Source organism: Ruditapes philippinarum, unplaced genomic scaffold (genome assembly GCF_026571515.1).
Source record: "Ruditapes philippinarum isolate M1 unplaced genomic scaffold, ASM2657151v2 ctg124_1_1_1_1, whole genome shotgun sequence".
NCBI lineage: Eukaryota > Metazoa > Mollusca > Bivalvia > Venerida > Veneridae > Ruditapes > Ruditapes philippinarum.
This window is the reverse complement of record NW_026866080.1, coordinates 138,445-155,828: the sequence shown is the minus strand read 5'-3', so window position 1 is coordinate 155,828 and position 17,384 is coordinate 138,445. Positions and strand designations below refer to the sequence as shown.

Here is a 17,384-nt window from a genome sequence, read left to right as displayed (position 1 = left end):
TTTTGACTTCAATACATAATACTATATCATTATATCTGTACTAACTGTCTAATAATAGAAGAAGAAAAATGGTTAAGGTAATTGGCCAATGAATAATATTTAAAAAAAAAAAAACTATAAAAAGCTTTTGAAAGAAAAAATAAATGCATTTCTGGAGCATAATGTTCCTGTAACACCAATTCAACATGATTCCAGTCACATATTGTCAGTTTAACATGAAAATAGTTGACTCAAAAACGCAGTCATTAATTTATTTACTTAGCCTAAGCAAAATTGATATAATTTTCAATACAATTTCTAAATACTTTATTTGAAAAAAAGTTTTTGAAAATGACTTAAAAATTCTATTGCAAAACAAGTTGTAACGAAATTGCAATATTATATCATAAAATCGTGTTGTTATAAAATATTTCAAAACTAGTTTTATTGCAAAAGACTTTGCAACATGTGTATTATGCTATTTATCTGTGCCCTAACCACCCTAAATATCTTAAATGGACATGTCCATCTTCCAGTTCAGATGAAAGCATTCATCAATTTAGGGGAAATTTTCAAAGTAAGTTCTGATTGAATCTGACGGCACGAATATGCTTGCTGATGTTAGTCTGTACTGGTCGCAAAATACATATTCAACATGTGTAAGCGTTAATATTTTCTATCTGAATCAATGTGTGACTTCTGTTCACGGTCACAAAATAGAGAGACATAAAGAATTTCTAAACGGCAACATTGAGCTGTTGCAGGTTCGGTTTGATTGAGCCTGTTCGTGGACGGTAACGGAAAGTGCAAGTAATCGTCCACGCCCCCCCCCCCCCCGACACCGGCTAATATAGTATTCAACATTTAACATGAAATAGTAAAATTTGAAATTTTGAAACATCATCCGCAGAGGTCTTTATATGGTGGTTATCATGGACCCTTTAATGTGACACGTTGTTGTCATTCCATGAGAAGAGACGTATGGTACCCAAGTAAAACAAATATCTGAGTTAAGCAATGTTGTGAATAACCATCAAAATAAATTTGATCTATTTATAAGACCTATTTTAGGAATCCTTTTGGGCGTTAAGTGTATATACACTGCAAAACAAGAAAATCATTATCTTTAAAATAGAGAAAGAACAGCTAATTTTATCAGCTGGTTTCCCCATGACGATACCTTAAAGACATAACCATGACATTTATGTCTGAATTATTAAATAATCAAGATGGGAAATAACAGATACCGGTCTATTTTAGATATGATGACGTCGATTGTCTATCCTGGACATAAAGTTATATTCTGCATTGAGAAGGACAATTATCTTATTTTTTGCTTGATGATATCGAAAACTTTTAACTCCCCTCTCACCCCACTTCGGCTGCAGACGACAATGTGGTATTGTCAACAAGTAAATAAACAGAATACGCCCACACACTTTTAAGATGTATATCATTACAGGAGTTTTTGTGTAACTTATTCCAGCAGAGTTAATGTTATAATATTAGTCAAGATTATACTCTATACTAAAAATGAAAACTTACAGCTTAATATTTCCTGTGGGCATCATTTTGTTGTAATAATGACATTTTCTTTTCAAATAGCCAATTAAATAGATAAAAGATGGAAAGGATGAGCCAACACGGCAAAATTAAAAATAAAGGCTCGGTTTATTTGAGCCTGTTTAAAGAAGGCAGTGGTAAATGTAATAGAAGTGAGAAAAACGGAATTCCTAAAGAACTCGATCCCATAACGACAAAATTGAAAACGTTGCAGGCTAGGTTTGATTGACGGTATTGAAAAGTGCAAGTAGTGCCAGCTTAAGCAGAATTCAACATTTAACATGAACTGAAGCTATCGTTAAGGTACCCTAGCACCGGCTTATGTACAATTTAACAATGAAAATTATTTTTTTCTTGTGAACTATAACATTCGTAGTTGTATGAATTTATCTTTGATATAAATTAGCTTTATCTCAATGTTTGCCGTCATATTTGCTGTTTCTTTCTTTCAAAACAAAGAGAGGAGAGTAGTCTACCAAATCAAAGCTAGGAGGTCAATGGATCAAGAATAAAATGTTGTATGTTTGCTACATGACATGTCGTGATGATAGAAAAAAGATGGTTGGCTCACATGTGTTTTAAATTAAACCCGATAGACCAAAATGGAAGCATAACAAATACCTCAATTCCTTCTTCCATATAGATTGCCTTACATAGAAGTTTATCATGATTAATGTAGAAAAAAAGTAAAAAAGGGGAAAAAAGAAAACATAAATTATCACACCATTTTCATTCTTGAATATCGAGTTCTGCATAATGCGGTGCCAAGGTGCGATCGGCGCCAGTGTGCGTGAACTTGCGTTTACCAGACTGAGTGTTAACCATGAACAGACTCCATCAGAATTAATGTTCTTAATAAAAACGAATATTATTGAAATAATACTTTGTTGTTCTAAGCTTCATTAAAATAAAACATTGTATGGACGTGCTACGTGCGTTCCAATCTTTTAATTGTCAAAATAATATTTTACCCAATTTCAAACATGTCAAGCTATCAGGAACATGACGCAGATTGCATGCTCGTATAACGCTTTCAAAAATAATTACTTGAATCTAGCTGTAAGAAAAGCCTCTCTCTCGAAAATACAGGGGGAAAAACTGTCAAACCAAGGAATGTCTTGTGAAACATGTTTCACCATAAACACTAACATTAACTTCAGTGAAACATCGTAAATTTCAATATAGTTTGCAGAATTAGTTCCCAGAGCGTTTTCCTCACACCCTCGATATATCGGAGAAGTGTCATCTTTTTCAATGTAACTTTCTTCTGTCAGATTAGCCAAACAAAAGATAAGCAATAGACAGATCTTTAATATATCAGTATAGAAAGTTTGCAGTAATTGAAGTTATGAATTGTTAAATGTAAAGAGCATTAACGATATCAATAACAAAAACTCCAAAGTTCAGTTTTATTGTTTTGGATATCATTTGCATGCATTTCTTTTCATTCGGATGTGTCAATACTATCTGGCCTTTACGTTGGGGTTTACTCATAAAGCATTAATAATCCTTTAGTTTGTATTTCGAACCTATATATGTTACCGATGTGGGTTTGAATCCCGCGCAAGGGACTTTTAAATCTGTTATGTTTGGAAGCTATCCAGCTAGCTTATGGAAAGTCAGTGGTTCTACTTAGATATCCCCTCCTGATTAAAATAATGCACGGACGGGCACCAGTAATGCTGGAAAGTCGCCATATGACATTAACTGTGTTGCTGTGACTTAAAATCTAAAACTGGACATGACTAAATAACACGGAGGTTATGGCCATTAGAGGGTACAATAGCATAAGGTATTAGTCTTAAATATGTATCATTGTGAATTTAAAAAACAAGTTGTTCTGACCGATTTGTTTTGACCAAATCTTAATATTTACAAATATAGTTCTCTGATAAGATATTTTTTTTTATCTTCGAGTTGGTCATATTTAAATTAAGAGGGATATGAAAAATAACATCTTAAAGAGTTTAGCAACTTTGATATATTGAAAATTACTAATTAATCACTTTTGCCATTTAATCACATAAATTCTATAAAATCTTAATCAAATTTTACCAACAAACAAACTGAATTAAAAATGAAAGAATTGCAATCAATTAATATTCAGCACAATTGCCAATAGGAACAACAATTTGGAATGATATATTTATCAAGCGGTTTTTTATATGACTGTCACAATACATTTTCCTCTATTCAAAATTTACTTTCATTCCAGTTAAATATGAGCCGTGCCATGACAAAACCAATATAATGGGTTTGCGACCAGCATGGATCCAGACCAGCCTGCGCATCCGCGCAGTCTGATCATGCTGTTCGCTTACCAACCCTATTACAAGTAGAAAAACTGATAGCTAACAGCATGGATCCTGATCAGACTGCGCGGATGCTGGTCGCAAACCCATTATGTTGGTTTTGTCATGGCACGGCTCATATGTTCTAGCACATATATAAATTTCTTAAAGTCAAACATTCTTGAAACGGGAGATTACTCAAGAATCAAAATTAATGGAAAAATTACAGACTCCCAAGTCGTTCATTTCACATTTCAAAGACATGGCTTTAAAGTGTTCATCGCCTCATCGAGTTATCGAACAAAAACAGAGATTTGCATGTTATATGGCTGTTACCTAGTCAGGCTGAGCATATGAGCTGCTTGACTCAAGGTTAAAGCTAGCGTCTGAGTCATCTTTTATGACTGTATTTATAGCATTCTGAGATTTGTTTCAAAATTATGCTATTTTCTGTTGTATGCAAGTGACTTAAAGAATAATCACTTTCTCATTTCCTATGCACATTGCTTGCAATATTATAGCCTTTTTAGAGAGAACGTATTTAATTTATTTTCATACGAAGACTTATTTCGTCATCTTGTTCGAGTGATGGAATTTCGATATTATCTAGATGCTTTTTGAATTGCTTTTGCTTTACTTCCAGCATCAATTATTTAGTTAACATCTTATTTCGTCACGTGATTAAGCGCCATGCTATTGATCTGAGTCTATTAAGCGATTGGATTTAAAGTTGCAGGTGATTTGGTACTTCCGCCATTGCTTTTTGGTGCAGATCACTGCTGTATGCCGCGTTCCGTTAGACGATCGATTGGATTTGAATTTCATACTGTATAATATCCGAATCAATAAGCCAAGTGAAGAATGTTTTAGAATTGCATACGCTTTGTATGTAATTGGATTGTGTTTCACTGAGTGCATGCCATGTTATTGGTATTATTCATGTATAAACCCAGTCTTGATGGTTCTAATAGAAATTACACTTCTGCTGTAATGAAATAAATGAAATGTGTACATTATATTTTAATTATATTTTCCGCCCACTCGTTCTGTACTAATGTATTTGAGTTTTGTATGTGCATGTCAATGCAAAAATTGGTTTTATTTCGTACACCTTTTCTCTAAACTACTGCTTTCTTTCTTTTGGGGATTTCAAAGTATTCATATTTCATATAAATTCATATTTCATATAATATCTAACAATTTCAAATGTAGTTTTTTTACAGTCATTTAAAAATAGTTTTACAAGTGTCAACGAATGTATTCTATGATGTATAAAGCTATAACTCTGCCACATGCAGTTAACAAAATTTATGTTTGAATTATGAAAAAAGAAAACCCAAACAGCTACTTGCAAATGAAAGAGATATGTTGGTATAGTTCTTTAAGAGCAAATGGCGCTTTGTTTAACTGTTAAGAATCATACTTTATATAGCAGCATTATATTTTGTTCCAAACCATTAGTATTCTGTTTGAGTACAGTATTTTATTTGTGTTAATAACCGGAATATGCATATAATATATAGATAAGATTATGGAAACTATATAGTTTAATTGTTTGAAAATTTTGAAAACAATATTTCCCCCAGATATAGCTTTATACCCATAAAGCCGGTGCTAGAGGGCATTGTCCTTCTTAAATTTACAAGTTCAACTCATAATCAAACAGAGTATGCAGATGTGTCAATAACGTCCGGTGGTCACACAATTCAACAAATCTCATAATGATAAAAATAACGAAGTGCATCTAATTTTGTATATTTGTTTGTTTGTTTCATTTTACGCCTTTTCCCAACAGTATTTCAGTCATATAGTCGGGTAGTTTCCTAACCATCGTTCCTAGAGAGTTACACCAGTACTAGACTACCTTCCTGCGCATAATTGTGTCCAATTCTTACAATGGTATAAACGGACCGCAATGGAAATAAGGGTTTACCCTTTTTTGTGTTATCCCTGGTGTTGGTGTGCATGTCATTGTTTTTGTGATCTGTTTGTGTTGTGTTATATCTCACTCCATATGTAATATTACCATGTATGTACATTATGGCAAAATAAATATTATCTTACATAAGACATTGTCGAAGTTTTTATTTTCTTTCCTTATACGACAATGTGACTCTTTCAAAGTCAATTGAGCATGGTACGCAACCAAACGTTGTATTCGTTTATTCCATTTTCTACATACTGCACAGTAAAAACGAAAGGAAAAGGTATATTCATAAAAATAGTAGACATATCAACTACATGTAATAATTCATAGAATTTTTGCCACACCTACATTTTGACTTATAAAAGGGGTATTCTCAAAGTTAGCATATCATCTAATACAAAATAAACAAACAAAAATAAACACACCAAAAAAAAAATGGACTCGTTAAACTGCATTTATATGGTGTATACAAATGGGATAATTTCCACAAACACGATATCTATTCTAATTTACCATGATATCTATTGTAATTACACTATTATATCAATACTTAATATAATCAGCATATCTTATACCATCATTTCAACTTTCCCATTTTCTCTAACCATCTTTTTGCATCATCATCATTTCATGTAAATTTATTAACCCCCCCCCCCCACAAAAAAAATAAATAAATTAATAAATAAAATAAAATAAAATAAAAATAATAAACAAGAAAATAAAACAATAGAAAATAACAGTGTCTTTGTAAATACCTCCTTTGTATATTGATATAATGTGAATTTACAAATGCATATAAAGAAAAAGTGATCAATACACTCTTAGTTCCAGAATATCTAAAAAAGTCGAGTCAATTATCTGCTGATTTGAACTCTAAGTACTTACAATCAATGCAGTACATTCAAAGTCAAGGCTCCTTATTCATTGGTTGATATATATAGTGTTTTAGTTGGTAGCAATCTGACATTTGTTTCAAATATATCTTATACGGTTTGATTTAAAAATCATTATCATTCCTTGAATATGAAATATATCTTATACGGTTTTCTTTCAAGAATAATTTATGATTCCTTGAATATGAATTATATCTTACAAGGTTTTATTTAAAAACTCCATTATTATTCCTTGAATATGAAATATATCTTATACGGTTTTATTTCAGTATCATTCCTTGAGTATGAGAAATATCTTATACGGTTTTATTTTAAAGATCAATATCATTCATTAAAAAATAAAATATATTTTATACGGTTATTTCAAGAATAATTATAATTCATTGAATATGAAATATATCGTGACCTCATATTTACATGTATTGTGTATTGAGTGAATAATAAAATCTTGAATCTTGAAATCTTGTACGGTTTTGTTTAAAAATCGATAATTATTAATCCTTGAATATGAAATATATATCTTAAACGGTGGCATCCATAAATTGAATTGATATTCCTCCTTAAAACATGAACATATTCCGAAAATAATCGTAAGATATCGTAGAAGGTTGTATTCGCAAAATCAATGGACTTCCTTGAAACATATATCTTGTAATGTATTAAAAGTGGCGTCTGATAAACTAGATTACATACTAAATGATTAATATCAGTGCTAAATGTCGATTTAAATACACCATGGAGATGATGACTTTTATTATGCCAACAACTACAGAAAATAATGAAATATATCAATATATTCAATAAATGTTTTATGCTTGCAAAATTATAATTATATAAGTTTCATAAAAAGTACAGAGACCTACTGCAAATGTCTTACCATTTGATTTTTTCATTATTTATTTAACTGGCAAACAATATCATTAATTAATCTTTTCTAAAATTCAGTACCATTAAAATTCAGCAAAGCTTTGGACTTTTTTGTAAAATGCATTTAATATTCAGGTAAAAATTATTGACACTAGTTACTCTTTTTATATTAAGTGAAGTTTGTAATAAACTATTAAGCAATAAATAAATATAAACAGAAAATCAACAAAAGACCAAGTAGAAATGTTGAATGACTAAGAATAACTTCATTGCTGTGGGCGGGTTCGAATCTATTTTTAGGAGAAGAAGCAATCGAAGATTGTAAGGTTAACTAGGCGCCGGATTGTGCCTGAAATAAAACATGGACGGACAACTAAGGTCTCTTTACGAACAAGGTTGAAAAGTCACAATATGACCTTTACTATTTTTGTGTGACTTAATATACGGCGCAAAACTACGAAAGACCGGTGGGGACATTTCAACTTTATGAATTCACAATACCATCTTCGTGAATTCAAGATTTTAATTTCATGAATCGTGAATTCGTGAAGTTAAAATCGTGAAATCACGAAGTTGAAATCGTGAAGTTGAAATCGTGAATTCATGAAGTTGAAACGGGCATTCGTGAAGTTTAAATCGTGAATTCATGAAGATAAAATCGAGAATTCCTTTTGTGTTGAAAACAGGATTCACGAAGTTAAAATTGTGAATTCACGAAGATGAAATCGGGTATTCATGGAGTTGAAATAACCCCACCGGTCTTTCGTTCAAAACAATGCGAGTCACTTACCAGGTTTCAAACTGTACCTACGAGGATTTGGCCAACTTTCTGTCTACGCCTCACAACAGCATGTAAACATCGTGCACGCCAGCATCTGAAAATATACGAAATTTATATGATACGAAATTTACATGAAATATTTCACTTATAAGGTTAAAATTAAACACATGATTCAAATTTTAAGAATCTGACATATCTAAAACATGTAAGACAAATTTGTATGAATAAAACATGTAATACAAATTTGTATGAATTAAACATGTACACCAATTTTTGTATGACTTGACATCGCTAATTTATATAATATATAACCATTACGTATTTTCTTACATCATCTACATTGAAAACAGCGATTTTATCGTTTTTAGCGTTTTCTGAGTTTATAATATCATGTACCATGTATAATATCATATTAATAGTAAGCACTGACCTTATTTAATTTAACAAAACAATATTAAATTATAATTATGATTTAAAAAGATTTCATAATTTAAAAAAGATAGGAGCAGAAACGATTATTCTGCTCATATTAACTTATAAGCCATTTCGCGCTCATTTAAAACGCTACATATTTTGTATTCTTCATTTCATACATTTAAAAAAAAAATATTTATTACAAAGACTGTGTGTGGGTCCAGATACAGAACAACAAAAACATTTATACCAGGACACTGAATTCAAATATTCAAAAGCCAGTAGTAGTTAACATTTAGTTTACATATAGTTAACATATATATTGGAATTAACGATACTGTGTTACGAATACGCGGGATAGAATTCAATGACAATGCCGGGGAAGTGATGTAGGACCGTGTTGTATCTAAGATCAATAGTAAAACCGACACCGAATAACTAATTAATTATTTAAGTGAACACGCTTCTGCTGAAGGTTATTTCTTAATAGCCGTGTATACTTGTTGATTATATTGGAATAAACAAACACAATGTTGTATCGAAATCTCATTTCATCAAGCACTAAATGAGACCGAGGGGGAAAAAACGTTTTGTACTATGAAATATATGTTAGTTATTTTCCTTTTTATACTAATTGAAAGAAGTTAATATTCTTAAAGATTAATATATTCCATATTTATATAAAACTATTTCAAAAGATTCTGTACACTAATGCTATATCAATATATAAAGGATATTGAATGAGTGTAGGCTCAATACTGAATTTATTAAACGAGTTGAATAAAATTATATTATGTGAGCCTCTCGCGAGCATCATATTATTTTATTCAACGAGTTCAATAAATTCGGTAATGAACCTACACGAATACATTATTCTATTTATCTTAAACCCAAAATAAAGACTGTTTAAATTGAAATAAAAATCATTTTTCATTGACGTGCCTATAGTGTAACTCTAACATTTAGCGCGTTTTTTCACCATGTCTTTAATGCAAATGACGTCATGTCAAGCTTATATGCACGGCTATGCAATGCCGTTTTTACGGAGTCGTCGGCACGTGTATGTGATAAAAATATTACAATTCATAGTAATTAAGCAAAACGATAATGTCGTACGGAACGATCTTCTTATAACATCTCCGATTGAATATACGGGGCGACTTTTCACGGCCTCCACACGACAAAACCGAGCTATACAGGTAATATGTTTCACTTAAATAATGTCTTTGAAATCAGAAATTAGCCAACTATACTTCCTCCAAAAGTACTAAAGTACATAGTTATAAAATACTTCGATTTCTCATAAAAGTCTATTAAGCACGTGTCATACAGGTGGCAATGCACGTGTAATTTATTACATCTGTTACCAGATGCTTACAATTACGATAATCATAACTTTGACATGTTCCCTTGTTTTACACATTATGAGGGGAAGGTGAAAGCAATTCGGATACTTAATTCATTCGTTATTCCTAATATTTATTTAATTAGACAATGGCTGTAAGCTACATAAAAAAGCAACAATAATTTCTATAAAACATCTGCGCTGTTTTGACAGTGTCTTGTTTATAAATAGACGTATAAATTAATAAACGATAGCTTAATCCCTCTATTAAGTCTATTTGTACAATATTTGTAGACAGAAACTAACTAAATAAAGCTAATTAATCCAAAACCTGCATAATTTCAATAATAAACATAGTAATACAATCAGATTAATTCAACAGTGTTATTTCAAACTCAAAAAGCCTCATTTATGTATTAAGATTTTACTTCATTTTGAATAGAATGTTAATGTATCCGAAATAGAGATACAATACCAAAAACATAAATTATGACCAAGAAAAAAATAAATCATGAAAGTTTCAAATTTGCAAAATAGTTATAATTTCATTAACGTGGATGATCATTGACCAAAGCAGTAAATATGCATCACACATACACGATTAAAATTCTACAACAATTTCAAGATCATATAATTGGACGTGTACACGTACAAGAATAGTATATATGAACTTTTACAATATTACATTGCGATAAAACATAATATTTTGTTAACATCATTGGGTGCATGTAAACATCATCTCAATTCAAAAGATGCAGTAAAATGTTTCTTTGAAGATGCACATACTCTGTAATAACCCAGTAATCCTGCTTAATACTGTGTGTATTTCTTTCTTCGAATTAAAAACACAAACAAACAAATCAAAAATCTAAAAAATTTGAAATAAAGGAAAATGACGTATTTGTTGTTATTGTAGTTCAACTCCCGCCATAAATGTAAATTAGAAATAAGAGGTCGATTCCATGTTAATTAATTGGATGTATATTTCAAATAATGATATAATATGTAACGATGCTTTCAACGAAACTAACGAAAAAACAACGGAATTAGTTTGCATATGTTTAACTGCCGATATACAATTATATTTATAAATTGTCTGTATAAAATATTCATTTATCTATCCTTGGGGTAAAAGATATTTTATAAGCGCATTTTGTTGTACAAAATAAATGGCTATGTTCGCACTTACGTGAACATGTAATTCATTTAATGTTTTATCCTAGGAGACTTTGACTGGTTAAACTACATCTTCTTATCAACGAATTTTACATGTACTTCAATGAAACACCGGCACCACAAAGCTTAGTGGTAACAGAATTTTGAATTATTTGAAAAACAAATGTATATATAATATAAATACACCTTTGACAAATGTCATAATGGTAAACTATATATTGTAGTAAATTATTTATAAAAAACGTAAAAAACAACTACAAAAAACTGTTAATTAATGTTTCATTGATTAAAATTTATTAAAACAAGACTAACTAAGAAAGTGCTATTTTTAAATTTTAAGCATCATTCTCTTGCACGTTCGTGAGCATATGACGTAATTGCACGCGGAGCGATTACACATATGTATGCAACTATTTCATACAAATGATTAACTGGTAAACGCGACTTACTTTATCGATTTTGTAGGTTTTGATAACGTTATAAATAAAAGTCACGGAATATTTCATGAGCCGAGTCGCCAATATCGTTAGCAATTGTTCCTTCGGGACACAAGATGAAAATACTCAACATATTCATACAAAATGTCAATTATTCTATTGCAATTGAGAATGAGTCCAAGGGAGCCACGTGGTCATGAGAAAAAGGTCAAAGCAATTATGTCGTTAAACAACAAGCGTATTGATGTATGTATGATTTCCAATCGATTCCTTCTTCAACATGATTCACTCTATTTGTGTGGTATTGTGCAAATGTTTGTTATTTTACTGAACGCTTTAACTCCCAACATGTTCAATTTCTTAAAGGACAGTCCATTATCAATTTTTGGGATATCAAGGTTGAAAACTTAGTTAAGTTAGCAAACAGTAAAGACAAGAACCTGATCAGACAGAACGAATGAGGCGGCAAAGGTTCCTGCTAACAGCAAGATAAAGGGTAAAAAAATATCGGGGATGTTCAGATACAAAATATTCTATCAGTCGTAATTTAAACATTTACAAAAAATACATAGTCGTGTTTTGACATTTCGGTAGCGGATTTCAAAGTACATAAACAGTGACATAATCGACAATTAAAAAGATACACAGATAAACATGAAACAAAGCTATCCATACACAAATGTTATGTGCCCTTTGTCTGATTATGTTGAACCATTTCCAAAGTAATAAATAACGAGTAATAAGAATTGAGTTATTGCAATGCAACATTATTATGTTATTACATGTATTACATATATAGCGGCCTACAACGGCTTTATTCTTTATATCTCATATGATTTATAAACATACATGTACATGAACTAAAAACCTAAAAAAAGAAATGACAAAAAAGGAAATATTGCAATAGCTGAATTCTGGTTCAAATTGTTCCTACGTAATAGAACATTTCATTTAAACAGCAAAGAACATTCATATGAAATTACAAAATGTATTATCAATTTTGACGACTGCTCAATAAATAAACTCATATCATTTATATCACATCTATCATGTGGTTTACCGGAAGGAACAAATATGTTTATGTAAAAGCGTTATTTATCAGGATAAATATGTTTGTAAAGGTTTGAAAGTATTACGTAGATCTGACGTCATCGGTCGATCCATACGTTGATTATAATTTTGTTACGTAAGGAATTACTAATAAGTCAATATTGGTGAGCAATTATTTGTAACCAATAACAAGTGTAAATTAGCCCTGAGTTGACATTTAAATACATGTTGAATTGTTAACCTTTTAGCAATACTTCTACGAAGTGATCTACGTCCTCCAATTCAGACAAGTCAACTTCTGGTCATATTATATACAAGAATAGATAAAACTAACGCAGAAGATAATACTTGAGCTGACATTTCTCTCAAGTTACAACAGTTTCTTCAGAAATGATTCTGATTGCTTGCTTGGAGTAGGTTTTCAGAAAAAAAAAATGTTTATGTTTTAAAGTGAGTTGGTCTACAATGGAATGTCTATAATACAATAAACAATTACTAGGACGTTGGTAGTATCAAGTATCGGACATAACAACAGAAGAATTGGATATAGATGTTGTTGGAAAGAGTGAGATACATGATCTGATATAACATAATATTTATATAGCAGATGATAAAATGTTCTAGAACAAAATTTATCATGTAAATGTTCATTCCAAATCACTTAGAACTTTATAAACATTTTATTTCAATACATGTATTATAATAATACCAATTGATTAAATATTCAATATTTTAAATAATTAAGGGAAATGTGTCATTAGTAAACCAATCCACCATAAGAACATTATCTATAAATGGAAAAAAAAGATGGTATATAAAAATGTATTTCTTTATATAATCATTCTTAACAAAACTTCAAAATATTCCTACATATAAAAATCATACATAATGTTCACTTTTCTATAATATTATTGAACAGTGCACTGGTAAATTAGACGAAAATGTGATATTTCCTTATACGAGTAGATATTCTTTTCTTGGACTAATTTTCTTGAAGAATACCAGATTTTATTATTATTATATCCTGTTTAAATTATAAGTTGTAAAATATTGTACATTTTCATAACTGATTTAACTACTGAGTGGACTTGATCGTAAATAGTTTGTGTTGTAAGAACAAATCCAGTGTTGTTGTTGTTGTTGGTGTTTTTTTTTACTTTGTCGAATGATATTTGTGGAATGGTAGTAGGGTCTATGGGTAAGGAAGAGATGAAATTTCAGAAACTATATGTTAAATTGTGAATTATAATTCAATGTTGTTACAGAAATCACAGTATTTAGGTCTTCAACACTTGTGGACCCAATTGTCCCTAATAAGATCACTGACATCGCTATTTGCGAGCTCATTTTCATGTTTTTGTCAACCTTAAGATAAGAAGTAAGTTGTCAAATGTCTACTCTTTAATGAACGTCATTTTTGTTAACTTTCATCATCAAAGAAACCCGAATTCTTAGATGTCAGTAAATAACCAAATACACGTGTCATGCTTTCCCGGTATCTCAGCACTGTTATCGTGCAAATCTAAGGTAACATGTATTACAACACGTGGCTTCATTGCTTACTTTTGTCTGGTGCTATTTTTTTATTCTTGAGATAATAGAATCATCGTGTTTCATGTAGTGATCATATAACCTGGTGATAACCTCATTGTGTATTGCTAATATGTAGCTAATCTGGATTATTACGCGCCAATTACATGCTCAATCATCAGTCATATACACCCTAGAATCTGTATATCTCGTGCTATGTGTGACACGCTGAACGGTATGCACTTACATATCCAATATACTAATGATGACCTCGTAAAACCAATTGTTTACGTCAAATTATGTCACTTCCTGTCAAATTATACTATTTCAAATGTTCCATTTGCTAAGAAGGTGTACGGAAACTTGTAAAAAGCTCACTATAGTTAGATGATGTCAATATATTAAACCACAATTGAGTACGCCTACATGTACATATTATAATGCCAGGGAAACGTGAGTTCAGATAACTAGTTTTCGATATGCGGCGATTTCTTTATGAATGTTTTAGTTACTAGTATGAAATTTAAAGAAATTTTTCTCCCTTTTAGTAACTAAATGACGTCAAACTTATGTATTACATTGGAATTATTTATAGACTTACACATTGACAGTATACTGTGTATTACAAAAATAGAAAAATTAATTTGTAACTACTCATATAACATAAATTCACAATAGATCGTGTTCAACTATATTTGTATTTTCACACAAATTATATCTATAATCAAATCAGTTAAAAATGTGTAAAAAATGACACTTTGAAAGTATATATTACAAAAATGGATATACTCGCATAACATTTCTTAACAATAGATCTTGTAAAACTACATTTGTATTTTCACGCAAATTCTATTCATCATCAAATGTGTTAAAATGGGTCAGAAATAATAATTGTAATATTATACAGCTTTAACACTTACACATCTGCTATTTGTTTCCATTTTCATTATTTATTTTTGCTGGAGCATTTTTCAAACTGTAAACTCTCAAAATGTGGAACACTTTAAATCTTATTGCATATTGACATAAATGTTTACCCTCCCCCAACAAAAAAAAACAACAACAACAACAACAAAAACCTAAAAAAAAACAGATAAGGATTAAGGATCCCCATTAATGTCTGGTTCAGCCCTTTATTTATTGTATAGAAAAAAATATATTTGATAAATATTTATACATGTACTTGCATAAGCAATAAATCATTGTCAAAAATGAACGTTAAAGATATGGTGTTTTTTGTTGTTGTTTTATATTTTCCTTAATAAAATAAATGTTATACAATCTGATGAGTATTGTTTCGTAAAAACTAAATATAACTAAAAATTATACATCAGATAGTTAAAAAAAAACCTCGAAAAGGGATTACAGTTTATTACAAATAGGCAAATTGGATTCAGATCACATGGTATTGTTAGCAAAGCGCAAAAAATACCAAAAAACACAACAGTACAAGAATAAAAACAGACATATTTACATTCATTGTCAATAAAATGGTGTTTGTTGCTTAAGTACCGCTGGCATCTTTTTGTTCATTTATGACTGTTTTTGTTACATAATATTACATCACTTACTTTTTTCTAATCACATGTTAACGAGTGAACTCGGATTACATCAAACTATCATATAGAATCAGATATAAACATCTGTTTGTGTTTAGTTAGGATTGTCTACATAAAAACGGTGCAAATATAATGACAAACGTTCCCAATATATGTGTGTTTTAAAGCGACATGCCTCCATATGAGTCAAAATATTTCAATAAAATCAAACTTGAGGAAAATGAACTAAGATGTAAGGAAAAATAAAAAGTTACAAGATTCTAGTAATATTTTACATAGAATGTGCGATTAATGACTGATTTTTCAGTATTTACAACTATATTTCTACTCCGTTACTAACGCAGTTAAGGCTATTCATGCACATTTTGACCACTTTTTGGTAATTTACATGGTTTGTAAGTGCCATTGATAATGTGTAAATTGCTTCCGTTTGGTTACTTCAAAATAGTACACATTCAAATACATTTTCAAAATTTTCGTGAAATTTAGCATGAATCTGGAGGCATGCTGCTTTTAGACAGGAAAACATATTGAAAATCGTATCCGATGATAACTATCCGAAAAATATGATATTTTGCAGACGACAATTTGTGTAAGTTATTTTTAGTAATATTATTGCGAGTATGCAGAGTAAACAGTGCTTAACTTATTTAACTAGTCATTCATATTAAACAAAGAAGATATATAGATCTACATCTTATATAAATAATTAATGAAGTTAGATAATTTAGTATATTAAAGGTAACAAGGTTACCCTTGTACTTTACATCAAGGCCAACAAAAACCAATAAACAGTCACCTAGATTAGTTTAGATTTACCTAACGTCAGCATTTTATCTATATATATTTCTTTCAAGAGTTTCCTCTAAATTTAACAGACTGCCATGCGTTCAATTTAAATTGCGTGACCATTTATAAATTGTATATTCAAAATTCTACAGAGCGTCTTATTTTACGACACTTGTTTTCAAATTAAGGCTTAAGTTCAAGCAATCCTTTTCATTGTTAACACTTTGCGCACCTTTTCATGTATTTGGATCTTTTCTTCACCTTTTTGAGAGGGGATGAATTGACAATTGACGTCATCGTCTTGAAACGTGTCAATTTTCATCTTCCCTTTTTCATGTATAACGTGTCACTTTAAGACCAGGAAGAACTCATTCTGGTTTTAACTAACATATTAACCAAATATTCCCTCAACGTGTTTTTTTTCTTTTGCTTAGCATTGCATTACCTTCTATTTTATCCTGTATAAGAATGTTACCCGGGCCCAAACTACAATATATATTGCACCTTTCTCAAATCCTATAATTATATATGCATTTACTTCAGAAAATGAGCTGAGTTACAGCCATTCCAACACCATCCCCACCTATAATAACTTAGCCATATTTAAAACTTAAAGAGACATTGAACTCTGAGTCATCTGGAAGTAACTTATTCTACCAAGGCGGCCAGTGCCGACCAGGATTAGCCTTCTGACAATGATCTGTATAGTTTGCTATTCAATCAGGACTAATTTTAAAATTTTCCCCTAAAATGATGAATTGTGTTTTCCCGATTGAACATGGG

The 17,384-nt window shown here is 30.5% G+C and overlaps 1 protein-coding gene across 18 annotated transcripts in view; it reads right to left on the bottom strand.

Moving 5' to 3' along the window:
• Positions 1-17,384, bottom strand: part of LOC132731243 (sodium channel protein para-like) — a 125,214-nt gene that overhangs the window by 67,216 nt on the left and 40,614 nt on the right. For all 18 annotated transcript variants that reach the window (XM_060717387.1, XM_060717388.1, XM_060717384.1 and 15 more), the window contains exon 2: positions 8,311-8,395. The gene's annotated coding sequence lies outside the window, so the exon portion shown is untranslated. The remainder of the gene's footprint in view (positions 1-8,310; positions 8,396-17,384) is intronic.